This window comes from Engystomops pustulosus, chromosome 9 (genome assembly GCF_040894005.1).
Source record: "Engystomops pustulosus chromosome 9, aEngPut4.maternal, whole genome shotgun sequence".
Classification (NCBI taxonomy): Eukaryota; Metazoa; Chordata; class Amphibia; order Anura; family Leptodactylidae; genus Engystomops; species Engystomops pustulosus.
Genome location: NC_092419.1, coordinates 14509410 through 14527434, shown reverse-complemented (window position 1 = coordinate 14527434; position 18025 = coordinate 14509410).

Genomic DNA, 18025 nt, shown 5'->3' with positions numbered 1-18025 from the left:
TCCAATGCTGTATCAGGCGCTGAGACCGGAAGCGTGCCAGGCTGCAGGGAGTTGTTAAAGTGGAGCGGCCGTGCCCCTGTAAATATATGGGTACAGCCAACCTGTAAAGTTTCTTAAATAGTCTGACAACCCCTTTAATATGGTTACTTTCAAATAGTTTTATGACTTGTAGAAGATTACTTTCTGTCTGTATAATGCAGCGGTTCCCAACCTTTTTATAACATGGGGCCAGCTGCACCCAAAAAAAAAATCTCCAGGTACTTTCAGGTTTCCTCTGCCAAAATTGTGTGCTCCGAAATTAGCTCCTACCTAACTCCAACCCATGTAGTGCCCAATTTCCTGCAGCCCCTATCATAAGATGCCCTTTTTATAATGCAGCTCCCTCATTATAGTGCCCCCATTTCTGTAGTACCCAGTTTCTGTAACCCCCTCCTTTTTTGCACGGTTTTTTTTGATCTGTCTTTATAAGAAGGGGTCTACAGAAAATCCCGCACTCCCCACATATAATGTCCCCCTGTATTTGGCCTTTCCTCATTTGTGGACCTAAAACCCACCCAACCTTCTATTCAATGTGAGAGAAAATATATATTATACTCTTGTCTTTTTTTATGTCTCACTTTTTCTGTGGCCAGAGCCTAGCTCTGAGGTTGCGTTCACACTTGGCGTTTTGGATGCGTCAGAACGCATGCGTTTTTAAATGTTACAATGCGTTTGACTCTGGAAGGCCTCGGGGGTGGCGGGTGGAGGCTCTGGAGCAGTACTGGGAAGCTGCGGAGACACTGGGACCAGGCAGGAGGGGCGAAGTAGCCGAACTTGAGGGGGTTCAAACCTGGATTGGATTTTTCTCAGGTACTTGGTATGGGTAACCATGTCTGGGTCACCACTATCACATAGAGGAGTCCAGCACCTCTCCAGTGAGCAAAGAAAGAACAAATGCCAACTTAGTGCGTTCGGGGGTGGACTGGGAGGACGTAAGTTTGATGTATAACCAGCATTGGACAACAAAACTCCTGCAAAAATTGGAGTTGCCATCAAATTTGTTAGGCATCAAAAAATCTGGTCCAGAGTCTGCTGCCGAAAAACATGGCTGGGGGACAGAAACAAAGGGAGGCGTCGCAGGAGCCTGCTGCTGGGAGGCAATAATCCGCAGGGTGGCAGGGAGTTTGTCCAAGAGTTCTTTTTGCGCAGAAATCTCTTGGGATTGCTGGGTAATAGTGCTGGGAAGGTCACCCTGGAGCTGGTACGGATCCTTGACACTGTCCATGCCTTTTGCAGAGATCATGACCTTGGCGGAGTCCATGGCCGGATCTTACTGTCACAGTCTATGGGAATAGTCAGTGGACCACCGCGGGGGATAACAATACTAGCCGCAACCCGGGAGCGGAGTGTAAGTGATCTCCTGGTCTTCGCCAGAGCCCGCCACAAAGCAGGATGGTCTTGCTGTCACGGGGAGTCACCAGGTCGCTCCGCGGGTGCGACTAGGCCCGCGGTGGCAGCCAAGGTAGGGACACGGGGACCACGGATGGCTGGCAGGACCTCGGATGGCTACTGGCAGGCCCGGCGCCAGCACCCGGGCAAGTGCCGGGGTACTGGAGGGGCCCACTCGGGCCCCCGGATCAATTGTACCAGTGTCGCTATAAGACACTGGTACAATTGATCACCATCGGGATCGATCACTTTTCTGCCTCTATGCTGCGCTAGTCGAGAGCGCAGCATAGAGGCAGAATCTACAACTCACCTGTCCTGGTTCCCACGATGCAGCGCTCCGCAGAGTATGCGACGGCTTTGAAGCCGGCGCACATGATGACGTCATCGGATCACGTGTGCCGGCTTCAGAGCCGGCGCGTACGGGAGGCCCAGGCCGAAGACAGAAGACAGCTGCAGGCGCTGCTCCGGGGGAACCAGGAAAGGTAAATTTTTTCTTTTCCGGAGGGAAGTCAGGGTGTCCGCGGGGGTCAGTGTGTATACAGAGGGGGGGGGGGTGTTAGTGTGTCAGCAGGGGGGGTCATTGTGTCCACAGGGGGAGGGGTTCAATGTGTATGGAGGGGGTCATTGTGTCAGCAGGGGGGGTTCAGTGTGTCCGGAGGGGGGGGGGTTCAGTGTGTCCGCAGGGGGGAGGGTTCAGTGTGTCCGGAGGGGGGGGGGGGGGTTCAGTGTGTCCGGAGGGGGGGGGGTTCAGTGTGTCCGGAGGGGGGGGGGGGTTCAGTGTGTCCGGAGGGGGGGGGGTTCAGTGTGTCCGGAGGGGGGGGGGTTCAGTGTGTCCGCAGGGGAGGGGGGGGTTCAGTGTGTCCGCAGAGGGGGGAACTGTGTGTCCCCGTGGGGGGGGGGATCAGTGTGTCCCCAGGGTTAGTGTGTCTGCAGGGGGAGGGGACGCAGTGTGGCCACTGGAGGGTGGTCCAAGGAGGGGCCCACTAAGGCTCTGTCGCCCAGGGGCCCACTAAAACCTGGAGCCGGCCCTGGCTACTGGATTACCGGACCGCCACAGGTCACCAGGACCGCCATGGAACACAGGAATCACAGAATACACAGAGGCGTCTGGAAACGCTCAGGAACACAGAGGGCTTTCTCTTCAGTAACAGGACATGAAGAACTGGCAGGGAATGCTGGGAGTCGCCGGGCTATATAGCAGAGCCTTGATGCCAGCACCAATAAGGAGGACGCTGGCCCTTTAAATTCCTGAAGAGCTGGGCGCGCGGCCTCGGAGGAAGCCGGCGTGAGAACCGGATGTGATCAACGTGCATTCCGGAGCCAGGTGAGGTGAGTATGGACCTGGGGGAGTGGGGACCGCGGGACACAGAATAGTGACACCCGTGACAACATGGAAAGCAACCTTTTCTCGTGTAACCAAAAAGTCCCCGTTGTGTAGTATGTTGTCTCGAACCTACATCGGCTTTTACTATCCGATCCCTTAAGTTTGTATTTAGTCTATAGGAGAATAGTGGTGGCCTTTGAAATTCAGGAATAGTCACTGGAGCATATGATAAAATAGACCAATGTTTGTGTACAGTGTCTGCTATTTTACCACTTTTATCGTTATAAGTTGAAATAAAGGGGATTCTATTGTAACGGACTCAGCTCTAATTTTATTCTCCCTAATAACTTTTTGTGGGTATCCCCCATCATGAAATTTTTGTGCCATCATGTCAAAACTCTTTTCTATTTCTGTCATCTCACTTGTGATTCTAGTGACTTGCAAAAATTGTCTATAAGACAAATTTTTTTATCATGGATCTCGGATGACCGCTGTCATAACGAAGTAAATTCTGTGGGTTTGACATGGATTTTAGTGGAAAAACAACCGTCATTCAAACCTACATTTACATCCAAAAAAAAATTGAAGTTCTGTTTTGGACTTAACCATAGTGAATTGCAAGTCAGGATCAAAGGAATTTAAATAGTGCAGTGCTGGCGAACCTATGGCACCGGTGCCAGAGGTGGCACTCGGAGCCATTTCTGTGGGCACTCACCCCAGGACAGAGTTCACCAAATAGGGCCAAATCTTCCTGCAGTCCCAGGCAACTAAAGAGATGCCGCTCTCAGCGCTATTTTAAAGCGACACTTCATTGGCTGTTTGGAACTGTGGGAAAAGTGAGAAGGTGTGGACCGGGCTGCATTATCTTTGGTGGTCATCCTGCTGGATCCACCATTCTTCCTCTCAAGACCTGGAGAGAGTCTACAATGAGAGTCTGAATTGGCCCTCCTTCTTTCAGTTGTATTGGTGGCCTCAGGTGGCCGATACGATTGAAAGATGTGGAAGAACAGGTAGCAATAAGTTACTGCTTAAAATGCCGAGTTGGCACTTCACGGTAAATAAGTGGATTTTGGTTGTAGTTTGGGCACTCTGTCTCCAAAAGGTTTGCAATCACTGAAATAGTGTAAAAAAAAAAGTTTAGATCACCCTCCGCCCCTGTCCAAATGAGGAAGACGTCGTCGATGTATCTCCACCATCTCAATACATTAGAGAAATGATGGGACCCATAGATGACGTCTTCCTCAAATATTTCTAATCTACTTTTCTAGACAAAATAAACTTTTGATTTAGATATCGCTAATGCTATTGTCTTATTTTTGACATATGTAGACATCCAGGAGCCTGTAACCCCATGCCTATTGTTTGAGATAATTACATTAGACTCTGCACATTTCCAGATTTAGTTTCATTGCAGCTTATATATTCAGTTACATACACACGTAGATGCCATAGGTTCGCCACAACTGCTCTAGTCAATAGGTTTTCCCATTTGTTTCGGTGTAATGTCCAGAGAGATGCATAGTCTGGTTCAAATAACAGTATGCGTGTGTATATATAACAATCTGTTTCGGTTTAATTCATGTACCGGTGCTTATATGCTGGTCATCGTATACTCAAGTATATACAGTAATGTGAAAGTGTTATGCTATGTCATTTTTTTTCAAATTAAAAATTCCTTTTTAATATATACTCTGATATTCCTATTTTTTTTTATTTATCTCCTAATCTCTAAATTTATTTGTTTCAGAAAAGATTATAACCCTTTATTTATTTTTTTTAGTTAGTATATAGTTACTAACACCTATAACAAAATGGTAAGTTTATTATCCGTTACAAATTTAAATGTTTTTTTTTCTTTAACAGGTATGCAGCGTTAAATTAACACTTATTGATCTTCATTTAGGATTCCAAAGATTCTTCAAGTCCATCTACAACCCTTCAGCTATATATATGGTTAATTTTTCCATTTTTATATTACACTTTTTCCCAAGAATATTACATAAAGTATGTGACAAAGGAGAACGGCTAATTATACAGAATGACACAAACACATGATTGTAAAAATAGATTTTATTGAGAGAAAAACATAGACACACCCTCGTTTGTCTATATAAATATTTTTTACATATATATATATGTCTATATAAATATTTTTTCGCCGGAGTCTACCAAATCCGAAGTAGTCCACAGCAGACATGGTCCTGGAAGACAAAAAAAAACAACACACACACACAAAAACAAAGGGGTAGGGAGCCATGCTCATTGCCTAGGGGATGTGGGGGCCATGCCCGCTGCCTAGGGGATGTGGGGGCCATGCCCGTTGCCTAGGGGATGTGGGGGCCATGCCCGTTGCCTAGGGGATGTGGGGGCCATGCCCGTTGCCTAGGGGATGTGGGGGCCATGCCCGTTGCCTAGGGGATGTGGGGGCCATGCTCGTTGTCTAGGGTGCTGGTAGCCTAGGAGCTGGGGGACATGCTCATGGCCTAGAGGGCTGTGGAACATATGTCTAATCCCATAAAATACATTGGCGGTAGTGTTTTTGTTGGTGCTATTTGAGGGAGCATAGCACAAGTAAATGCTCAAATAATGTACTGACTATCTATGCAGAGTACAACTCTGCGTAAATAGTCATTGGAAAGCTTCACCCTCCCAGTTGGTTGGCCTTGGAGCAGACCCTTCTGCACATGCACAGAACAACAGATTGTCATACTCTGAGCTTGTGCTGAAGACAGGAGGGTAGGAGGATCGATAGAGGCTACTGGTACGTGGAGTAGCCTTGGCTCCCCCCTACATGCCGCGGCTTCTCTACGCCCCAGTATGGAATTGTTAAATATAATTTTTAAAAAAATCTGGGGACAATAGTTTGTAATAAAACAAGGATTGGGCAACACTCAATTTTAGTAGCCTGCCACCTGTTTATTATATATTTGTAAATGAACTAACATCTTGTAATTCACAAATACATACACATTGCAAAATGCAAGACAGAAACTAGCTGACTCCGTAAAGCTGCAACCGGTAAAACTTTTGGTATACAATAATATAGAACTCCATAGGGGACACAATATAATTTGCGGGATACATCAAGAGGCGGAAGCCTCCAGGATGCTGCACCGCCTTTATTCTATGCCAGGCAGGGCGTAGAAATAAATGCAGCCGGCATAATTTAAGCCGTCCCCCCCCCCCCCCCCCCGCCCTTCATGTCCCTTCACGCCCCACCGGCGTGAAGGTGGCGGAAAGGGCTAAATAGTCACAAGTGCTATCAATAGGCAAGCATTTGTGATTTTTAAGGGCCTCTGCGCCATTGACGTGGTGCACAGGTCCTGATAGATTTGCCCCTATGTGTATGTATCTGAATATATAAGCTGCTGCGAAACTAAATCTGGAAACGTGCAGAGTCTAATGTAATTATCTCATACAATAGGCAATGGGGTTACAGGACGGTTACTAGGCTCCTGGATGTCTACATATGTCAAAAATAAGACAATAGCATTGTTAGGGTAGGATTCAAGACATCCTCTTTTAGTGTGCGTTGGCTGCGTGTTTCTAATCAATAAGCATGCGTGCACATCATAAGAAATTAATTCAGACACATTTGCTGATTTAAATCTCACTCATGCGATCATGGCCATGGCAAATCTGCACTGCTAGAACTTTATATGGTTTCACAAAACTATATAGAAATTATGGAAGAAGCAGAAGGGGCGGAGAATTCCCAGCTCGTGTAGTCTCTTGATTGGAGAACTTCCTTGCTGTTGCTTATTGACGTCAGGATTGAAGTCTTGTTGACATTCTTTAGCTTCAATTGTTTTCGTTATGATCACGATGCCGGCGCCATCTTATAATGAAGTCTCTGTTACAATGATTTTAGGAAAATAGAACAAGTAGAAATGACAGGATTTGATCTATCAGCAGGTTTACCTTAACAGTCCCCCCTAAATCCTGGAATTTCTCTCAGCTACTCTTAGTCTAGAAGGACCTATAGATCTGCCCATATGTGCTTCTCTCTCCTCTTCACCAGTTGGATGACAGCAGACCCCTGTTGGGTGTGCCCCCATTTAGTGGACTTTCACATATGGGAATCAAATCTCTTCTCTACCTCTCCCTACTCCAGGGGGCTGTTTGATATGTTTCAGGGGTGGTTAATCTTAGAGGGATATCTTGATTATGCAAATTTTGGTAACTTGAGTAAGGGGTCTTTGGCTTGTCTAATTACTGATACCTATGATACTAGGTGGACTTGATGGGGGGGACCACATAACACACACTAAGTGACAAGAGCAAAATCACAATCCCCAATATCATCCGCACTTAAAGGAAACCCTTCCAATCCCCCATCCACAAAGTGAAGGATATAGCGTCCACTTCCGAGTTTCTCTTGGGTTCCCTGGACAGTCCTTCAATCTTTTCAAGAGCATGGGTAATCGATCCATATGGGGCGATGTCATCTGGGATGTAACAAGCCACTCCCACCATCTTACAGACTCCTCCCTTCTCAGCAAGGGTCATGTCCAAAATCATGCAGTTCTGGGAAGCATCTCGGATATAATTCACAAATCTCTGTTGATTACAATAAAAACAGTTAACCCAACAAACATCTTTGCTCATAGCTCTCTGGGGAATAATGATCTGTCTTGGAGAATACCTGTCCATATCTGATTGTGGGCCTTGTACTCATCTGGGACCCCCCTTGGTGCTCCCACTGTATCCATATAAACGTTGTCATCTAGGTGCTTCTCTCAGACCTCCAGAATCCTTTGGGATTCTCTACCTTTTCTTTGTGTCTGATCAACCTTATCCCTGGGGAAGGAATGCACAAGAGTTATCACCGTACACTCACCTTCCCAGCCTCTAGGCCTGACCTGACTCTCCTATCCCCACAAATCCAGTACACATCAGACACTGCTAATACAGGGTTACCTGTGCTGTCAATGTTAAAGAAGGTCATTGTCTTGTTGCACCAACCGTAGGTAAAGTCTCCTACCCTGGGGGAATCCTGGTCACCCCTATAGATACTGTGATAGTCATGGTTGGGGTGCCCCTGAGCTTACAGTCAGTCAGAAGAGACCGGCTAGAAAGAAGAATAAGTAAGTTTGCAATAGAAAGCGTGGAAGGGTGCTGACTTCCCTCTAGCTTCACAGACGTGGCACTGGTCAGCAGGATTTGGAAAGGACCTTCGTAGCGAGGCTCCAGACTCTCTCTCTCTCTCTCTGGTGTCTCTCTTCACCACCTGTAGTCTCCAGGTTATGCGTCCTGAGGTCTCTGTCTGGATCTGAAAAAGGAATCAGAAACACTTTTGCTGACCTTTTCCAAGGCCTGGCTCAACTGTATGGCTTGTTCCACCTGGTTTCCTGCCATCAGCTATAGGGTCTGTGGGAAGTAGGGGCTTAGTCTGGGTGCACAGCCAAAAAGTACTTCAAAAGGGGACAATCCCATCTTTCTGTTGGGGGTGGTCCTAACTGAATAGTGGGCAGCAGGAAGGCACTCGCACCATGGTTTCCCTGTTACTTCCATGGCCTCCCAGATCTCTAACTTAAGAGTGCCATATAAAGTATCTCAAACGCACCACCAACTTGGGAAGGGTATGGGGTGTGCAGGGTCTGTTCTGTACCCAGGAGGGACAAGGTTTCAGGTCTTTACCTGTCCAGTGAAGTGGGTTCTGCGACCGGACTCTATGGTCTCTGGAAGTCCAAACCTGCAGAAAAATCTCACCAACTTCTTGGCTGCAGCTCTGGCAGTAGCCTTGGTCACGGGAGAAGCTTCTGGCCACCCTGGAAAGAGATCAATGCACACAAGCACGTATTCCTACGTACCACTTTTTGGTAGCTGGATAAAATCCATCTGCAGTCTCTGGAAGGGATACAGCAGCTTGGGTGTCACCTTCTGTGGGGTCTTTTCCACCTTACCCGGGTTGTGGCGGGCACAGACTATACAGGCTTTCACTAGTCTAGTGACAGGGGTAGTAATGCCCGGGAAAACCACTTGCGGTTTATGAGTACTAGCATGGCCATTTTGGATATGTGTGTGTGTCCGTGGGCTACTTGACTTACTGTCGGGTGCAGGGCTCTGGGCAGGCACACCCTCTCTCCCAGCATCCAGGTCCCATCGGCATCTGGGCTCCAGCTCTCCTCCACACCTCCTTCACTTCTGATGACTCTCGGGCCACCAGGGACTGGAACACCTGTGGATCAAACTTTTAGCTCAGAACTCACAGCTGAGACTTCAGGACAGTCTCTGGGCTCCATCTGTGCAGCTGCCTTCGCCATCCCTTCAGCCACATACTTGCCCTTGGCTTGTGGAGTTACCAAATTGTGTGTGGTTTAACTTTTATTATCCTCACCTCTTGTGGAAGTAGGAGAGCATCCATGAGCTCTTTAACCAACGTGCCATGCTTAGAGGGGGTCCCTGCAGAGGTGAGGAAATCTCTAGCCTTCCATATGGGTTCATAGTCGTGTTTAGACCCCAGAACTATACCTTGAGTATAGATGTTCGCCCTTTTACCTTCCACCAGCTGTAGCACTTCCCTGAGTGCCGTCACTTCACCTCCTGCGCTGACCTGTGTGGAGGGAGTGGTTCTGCTTGTACTACCTCATGTGCGCCACTGACCACTGTATATCCAGTGTAAAACCGTCTGTCTTCTCCTGCAGACCTGGAGCCATCTATGAGAAAATACTCAACATCTGGGTTAATCACCCTTCTCCCCCCCTCTCTGAATCCTGGAAGACTTGCGATAGAATGAAGGATTCAGAGCTGTGCACCTTATGAGTGTATCCTGAGGCATCAAGAGTGCACACTGGAGTCTGAGCTGTCTGGCCTTTGCTCAGATGCTTGGGCTGTACTTGGGTGAGGACACTGTGCAAGGTATGTGGGGTTTGCACTGTAACTGAGTGATCTTGGATCTGGGATCAACTCACTGGCCTTGCTGAGGGAATTGCTGGCTGCAGCTACTGACACATGCGGGGCTCCCCTCACGGCTGAGTCTAACCGGGCCAAATAATAGGCCACTGGGGAGGCCACCACGTTCCTGGGCTAAGACACCTGTCTCCTAGATACTCCGTGCAAAATAAAATAAAAGGTCTTATCCAATAGGATGTGCCTAGGGCCGGGGCAGACAGGATTTGCCAGCTTAAGGCTATGGAATGCATCAATTGTCTCCTGACTAAGGGCAAATGGGGAAGAGGCAATTCAGTCAGAAAGGGGCAGCATTGGTCTGGAGGCAGCAGACCTTATCCCAGGCCTGTAGGATCTGTCCAGTCCTAGAAACATGTGAAGAGGCTTAGGGCCTAAGGGCAGGGGCATATTCTGGACTGCCAGCTTTCTTCCCTCTGTCAGGTATCTGCCTGTGGCTGAGAAGCAGTGGCCTAGGAAGACCACCTTCTCCTGGCAGTACCGGAGTTTGTCTCTGGGAACTTTGCAACCCTTCTGGAATAGAAAACACACAAGGTCAATAAATGCATCCTGGCAAACAACAACAGTAGGTCCTCCGCATACTGAAAAGGAGAACATCCAGTAAGGGGCTAGTCTGCCAGTCTACTCCCTGTAGGGCCGTGGGGTATTGGCCGGGTGAGTTTTACCCCCCTTGTGGGAATCTACATCAGGTATACTGGAATACTGAACTGGTAAAGGCAAATAGGTCCTGGCAATCCTCATGTAGGGGCACAGAGAGGAAAACATTTGCCAAATCAATAACAGTGAATAATATGTCACTCTCAGGGACTGCTGCCAGTTTGGGCTAGGGACCACTCATTGGCAGCTTGGAGGTCATAGACCATCCTACAGGTATCCAGCTGTTCTTTCTGGGTCTTTTCCTTGACCGGGAATGGGCTAAAATCATCATCGGGCTAGCAGTGGAGAGTCACACATCAGTTTTACAATGAAAGGCACTAACTCTGTTTGGGGGGGCCGTTCAGAAGGGGGACTGTTCTCGTTGACATCCCTTGTCCATTACCACCACCCCTTGTCCTGCCCTGTTGGGGGCGTCTCCGCCACTCACTATAGTAATGTCTCCTCCCCACCGTCGAAAACACGCCCACTTGGGTCGGTCGGTTGAGACTATTGGAAATGTTGTCAGTGTCACTTTGCCGTGGTCTGTGAAACTGGTCTCTGTTTCCCTCTGGCTTTCAGTCACAATCTTATCAATCCCTGTATACGCAAATCTGGTAGAGATGTCTCCAGTCCGTTAACACCTTTGGTAACAACCCACTACACTACACTGTCAGGTCATTCCCCATGTGTCCCAAAGCTGCAAACCGTTCCCACGGGACTCTTCCATTACCGTGTGCGTCTCCGCTTTATCTCATCCAGACATATAGGATTCTCTTAACTATCTATAAACTTTTGGCCAGACTCCAACATCTCAATAAAATCCAGGTACACTTATGTTGGTTTTTAATCAAAAAGGAACAAAAGTCAGTCATAGGCTCTGTAACACAGGAGGACATCACATCATACTGTATTCTTGTTCCACAATCAAATAAATTCCTTCAAGTCTTTTTTAGATTGTCAGGGAGAACTCTAAATGCAGCAACCTGCCCCCTTCTTTAAACAACTTCAGCTTACTGTAGCGTCAAGGTCAGAACAGAACACACACTGATAACACAGCTCAGACAGAGCCCTAGATTTTTGGAGAACTTCAGCGTCAAGGCCATGTACATGTCTTCACAAAACAAAACGCAGCTCCAACAGCCCCCACCCTTCTGTTAACCCCTTAAACGCCAGAAAGCAGGTACCAGAGACATTGCAACACTTTTTATAGTAATTTTTCTCTAATTGTCGGGATCAATAAATTTTAATAATACTCAATCAAACAACATCCCTCACTTCAAGACTCCCAGCAGAGGCCCGAAACGGTGAAATATCACCAGCCGGCATTTGTTTTCAAACGTCTGCTCAGAATCCCGAGGGGGTGGTTCAGCTGTTATCCTACAAAGCCCCACAACCAGCCTTTATGGCTGCCAACAGCAATCAACTGTAAGAATATAACTTAAAATGTCCGCCACGGAAAAATAAACTGTCTTAAGATGGCCCCCACTGAAGGATGGTAAGGCGTGTCATCTTCTCTAACCACCAGGTACAGGGGTGGAGTCTGGATTACAGGGGCCATTTTTCACTCCAAGGAAAATATAATTGAATCTCTTTTTCTCAAATTCTTTCCACATCAAAAACTTTGAAATGTCCCTTATCGCCTGTCTCTTTCTTAAACGGCACTCTGAAGGATCCCTGTCACTCTGTCCTGGTCCGTCATTCAAAGTTAGAGGTTCTCAGAGTCTGTTTGCATGTTTACAAGTTGTACAATCATCAGATCCTCTAACACATCCCAAAACTCTCAAACCTTCATTATTACTTTTTATTTCACCGCAAACCTGTTCCATTAAATCAAATTGCACTTTTCCAACAGTCCTACTTAATTCATCCTACTTGACTCAACAACCTTCTCTCTACTTACATCAAGCCAATCTTCTGTCTACCTCATTTTTCCCTTCTTTGCACTGAACTATCGCTAGCGCACCAGTGGTTCCCTCTGGGAGGATGTCCTTTCTATTCCGAAACCGCAGCATAATTTGTCCGAGACCCTTACCGTGCAGCTGCTCACGGCTTAAGGGCTGACCTTCAAGCTCCCCGATCACCAGTTATAGAGACTTAGCTCACCGCATGTCAGTTACAGAGGTTTATCAGAAGGTCTGATCTTCAAGCTCCCCGATCACCAGTTATAGAGACTTAGCTCACTGCGTGTCAGTTAGAGGTTTATCAGAAGGTCCCCGCTTAACGATCTCCCTTTTTCTCCTAATTCCTGTCAAAATCCCCAGACACCCGTTCTTTACCCGTTCTCCTATTCTGGCGGCCTATGTTTGGCGGGCAAACATCCGTCCTTTTTCTCCTTATTCTGGCGGCCTATGTCTGGTGTGCAGACATCTGTCCTTTTTCTCCTAATTCTAACGGCCCATATGTCTGATCTTCACTGCGGCTTCGCTACACTCCTCTCTATATTAACTTGGAACGTCCTCCCCCCTCCCTTTCTGTTCTGGCTCAGCAAAGCGCATACACACAGCAGCCAAGGCACTTCTCATACAGTGCTATATAACAATTCAGACCCCGATGCAGGACACCAGGTGGCTATGCATATTTACCCTCCGATCCCAGCTGTCTACAGCCCACAGGTATCACCACTCCCCGAGTCACAGGCAAGTCACAGGTTAACATATGTTATCTGAAACTTACCGTGATCGTGGGCTGATCACACCCCATCGGGAAGTGGTAACCCCCGAAGCTGCAAACGGTGCTGGAACGAGGGGGCGTCCTGGTCATCCTGATCGCGAAATCTCAGCAGTGCCTCCAATGTTAGGGTAGGATTCAAGACATCCTCTTTTAGTGTGCGTTGGCTGCGTGTTTCTAATCAATAAGCATGCGTGCACATCATAAGAAATTAATTCAGACACATTTGCTGATTTAAATCTCACTCATGCGATCATGGCCATGGCAAATCTGCACTGCTAGAACTTTATTTGGTTTCACAAAACTATATAGAAATTATGGAAGAAACAGAAGGGGCGGAGAATTCCCAGCTCGTGTAGTCTCTTGATTGGAGAACTTCCTTGCTGTTGCTTATTGACGACAGGATTGAAGTCTTGTTGACATTCTTTAGCCTTAATTGTTTTCATTATGATCACGATGCCGGCGCCATCTTATAATGAAGTCTCTGTTACAATGATTTTAGGAAAATAGAACAAGTAGAAATGACAGGATTTGATCTATCAGCAGGTTTACCTTAACAGCATTAGCGACATCTAAATTTAAAAGTTAATTTTGTCTAGAAAAGTAGATTAGAATAAATAAATGTATGGCTGCAGTGTACATCAGTGTATGATAATTTATTCTAAATAGCCATGAAATGACCTACTCGTTTGAGCAAAACGGGTAGGTCATTTCCTGCACACCATGATGTATGAGGTTGTGTACCTTGCCTAAGAAATTTGTATTACTTGGATTATATCATTTTTTGTGTGCAACAAAATACACATTTTCTCTATCTGATCCCTATTGTTCCCTATAGATCCCTATCCCTATCTGTTCCCTCCTGCCTCCTGTGTGTTTCCTGTGTGATCACACTTGTCTTCCATTTTTCCCTGTCTGTCCCTTCAGAACCCAAACGCACTGTGCGCTGTGTTAGCGTTGTTCTTTTCAGTGCGCCGTGTGAACAGCGCTGCACAGTATCTTTAGCGGTAGTAGGGTTGTCTTAGCGCAAGCTTGGTGCTTTTGTAGCACCTTTTTGCATGGTGCACATAGGTATTTTTTTGGTGCCTAGTAATATTTTTTCCATAGCGCAGTATGTGTACCTGTAGTTGGGTGCACTTATCTATTTTTTGTGTGTGCCATCTGTGCGGCTTGTCCGTGTGGTTTGGTGCGCATTATATCATTTTTTTGTGTGCCGGCTAGACAGTTGTAGTTGGGTGCACATCATCTAATTTTTCTAGTGTACGTTTTCTCAGTTTTTTTTTGGTGCACATTTTTATTTTTTTGTGTAATGTATCAAAAGACGTACACCGGGTTGGAGGCATACAATATGCCGGCCTCTGACACTGAGTCAGCAAGTGGGGATGATGTCCCCTTTGTTGGTGATATATTCCTCTGCGGCGGCCATCTTGACCAAGAGAACTAAACAGACGCCATTACAGGTCTGGCAGCAATAGAGTTAAATGTTTTAATTCAGCCATTTTTTCATCATCCGTTTGTAAGGGTTTCTCCTTGACACTTGCTATAGATGACTGTTCTCTTTCTTGTCTTGTTCTCTAGCATTGCTTATCCTTGTTTTGGTTAGTACCTTCTGGAGGCATTCTCTGTACATTCGGTAGTATAAACATGTTTGTGAACAAGGCCTGTTAATTTTTTTCACAGAATGTGCCGGGGTATTCATTATGTCCAATAGCATTACAGTATTCGATCTCCTTGTCACGCCCCCCCAACGCTGGTTTTTTCTGTCTGTGATATTATGCATTTGAGAGATTAAACGGGAGAGCAGATCTTTACATCCACTAAGAGACTGACGTGTGGCTTGGGTTTATGTTCAAGTCCCTGGTACCGGGACAACCATGAAAGGGTTAATTTGAAAGTCACCTGTACAACTGATAAGGGCGGTTAAGCACTAGATAAAAATCTCTTAACACATTTTACCTATCATCATCCTGCTGCTCATCTTCCAGTGACCTGGAATTACCCCCGAAAAGGCGCCACAGGGTTTCAGGGACTCCTGCGATTGAAGTGCCCGGGACTTCTGCAGGAGAAGCGTCTGGGGCTTCCACTGACCCCACATGGGTAGCCCCAGATAATTATACCCCTCAGGTCCCTGATTTTTTGGCCCAACCTGGAATTAAATTTGACACGGCAGGGCTCAGAGCTTTGGACTTTTTAAAGTATTTTTTTTGATGAGGAGCTGTTGAATTTAATTGTATTCCAGACCAATTTCTACGCTGCACAGCATATGCCCAAAACCCTTTCATTTTATGCACAACCCTACAGGTGGACCCCTGTCACTGCAGCAGAGATGGAGAAGTATTGGGACATAATACTTCCTATGGGGATTGTAAATAAGCCCGCAATCAGGGACTACTGGAGCACAGACATTCTGGACCACACCCCGATGGATCCACTTTGAAGTCAACCATAAGTTTTTGCACTACACCGACAACACACAGTGCCCACCCAGAGGTGACCCCAGTTATGATTGTTTATGTAAGGTCAGGCCCATATTAGATCATTTTAGTGCCAAGTTTGCCCAGGCATATACCCCCGCCAAACATGTGAGCATAGACAAGTCCCTGGTACAATTCAAAGGGAGACTTCAATTCCGCCAGTACCTGCCCAATAAGAGGTCAAGGTATGGCGCGAAGATGTAAAAGCTGTGAGAAAGTTCATCAGGGTATACCTACAAGTGCAGGGTATATGAAGGGAAGGACTCCGCTATAGTGCCCCCAGAATGCCCCCCCCCCTTCCTGAGTGTTACAGGGAAGATAGTGTGGGATTTGGTGCACCTACTGCTGGTCCGGGCCTGCCACCTCTACCTGGACAATTGCTACACCAGCACTACAATGTTCAAGTGCCTCACTTCCAGAAATAATGCGGCACTGTATGCAGAAATCAGAGAGGTCTCCCTAAGTCGTTGCTTGGGCAACAACTTAAAACGCACGATAGCGGGGCATTATGCAGCGACTCTGTACAGGAGAGCCGGGCATTATGCAGCGACTCTGTACAGGAGAGCCGGGCACTATGCAGCGACTCTGTACAGGAGAGCCGGGCACTATGCAGCGACTCTGTACAGGAGAGCCGGGCACTATGCAGCGACTCTGTACAGGAGAGCCGGGCAATATGCAGCGACTCTGTACAGGAGAGCCGGGCACTATGCAGCCACTCTGTACAGGAGAGCCGGGCACTATGCAGCGACTCTGTACAGGAGAGCCGGGCACTATGCAGCGACTCTGTACAGGAGAGCCGGGTACTAAGCAGCGACTCTGTACAGGAGAGCCGGGCACTATGCAGCGACTCTGTACAGGAGAGCCGGGCACTATGCAGCGACTCTATACAGGAGAGCCGGGCACTATGCAGCGACTCTGTACAGGAGAGCCGGGCACTATGCAGCGACTCTATACAGGAGAGCCGGGCACTATGCAGCGACTCTATACAGGAGAGCCGGGCACTATGCAGTGACTCTGTACAGGAGAGCCGGGCACTATGCAGCGACTCTGTACTGGAAAGCCGGGCACTATGCAGCGACTCTGTACAGGAGAGCCGGGCACTATGCAGCGACTCTGTACAGGAGAGCCGGGCACTATGCAGCGACTATGCATTGTGTGTTAAGTACAAGGACAAGAGAGAGGTCCTTGTATTAACACAATACATGGGCACGCCACCACCCCTGTCCCAGTACGAGGTACCAGTACAGAAACCCCCAAGCTGGACTGTATTATAACAAGTAGATGGGAGGGCTGGACTTGTCGGTCCAGGTGTTTCAGCCATACAACGCCATGCGGAAGTCAATTGTGTGGTACAAGAAGCTGGCAGTGCATATCATGCAGATGGCACTGTATAATGCTTACATGCTGCATCAATATGCCGGCCAGAGGGGAACATTCCTGGAATTTCAAGAGGTGGTAATAAAGTACTTTCTTTTTGGAGACCAGGAAGAGGGGAGTGCCAGCACTTTTGGAACTGAGGCCACATCACGCATTGTACCAGGGCAGAACTTTCCAGGAGTAGTTCCCCAAACTGCCAAGAAGGGAAGGTCACAGAAGAGGTGCAGGAAACAGTATTCGGAAGGACACCATTCATCACTGTGAGACATGACCAGAAAAAGATTGCTTCCGAATGAAAGATTGCTTCTGAATTTATCATACATCCCTGGATTTCTAGATTATCCTGTTGTTAAATGGAATGTAGCAGTGCCCCCGCAGGATATTGTGCTCTGGCTCAGGAGACATTGTGACCTCATGTCAGAGCTCACTAAGACCCGGGATCAGGGCCGATTCTAGCATATTTGCTGCCTGAGGCGAATATTAAAATGCTGCCCCCCCCACTCCCTGTTAAGTAAATCCTTAAACTTTACTAATATACTGTACCCCATATACAGCTCCCCCAGCTTAGTAATATACTGTATCCCATATACAGCCCCCTAGCTTAGTAATATACTGTATCCCATATACAGCCCCCCAGCTTAGTAATATACTGTATCCCATATACAGCTCCCCCAGCTTAGTAATATACTGTATCCCATATACATCCCCCAGCTTAGTAATATACTGTATCCCATATCCATCCCCCAGCTAAGTAATATACTGTATCCCATATACAGCCCCCCAGCTTAGTAATATACTGTATCCCATATACAGCCCCCCTTCTTAGTAATATACTGTATCCCATAAACATCCCCCCAGCTTAATAATATACTGTATCCCATATACATCCCCCCAGCTTAGTAATATACTGTATCCCATATACAGCCCCCCTTCTTAGTAATATACTGTATCCCATAAACATCCCCCCAGCTTAGTAATATACTGTATCCCATATACATCCCCCAGCTAAGTAATATACTGTATCCCATATACAGCCCCCCAGCTTGGTAATATACTGTATCCCATATACAGCCCCCCTTCTTAGTAATATACTGTATCCCATAAACATCCCCCCAGCTTAGTAATATACTGTATCCCATATACAGCCCCCCAGCTTAGTAATATACTGTATCCCATATACAGCCCCCCTTCTTAGTAATATACTGTATCC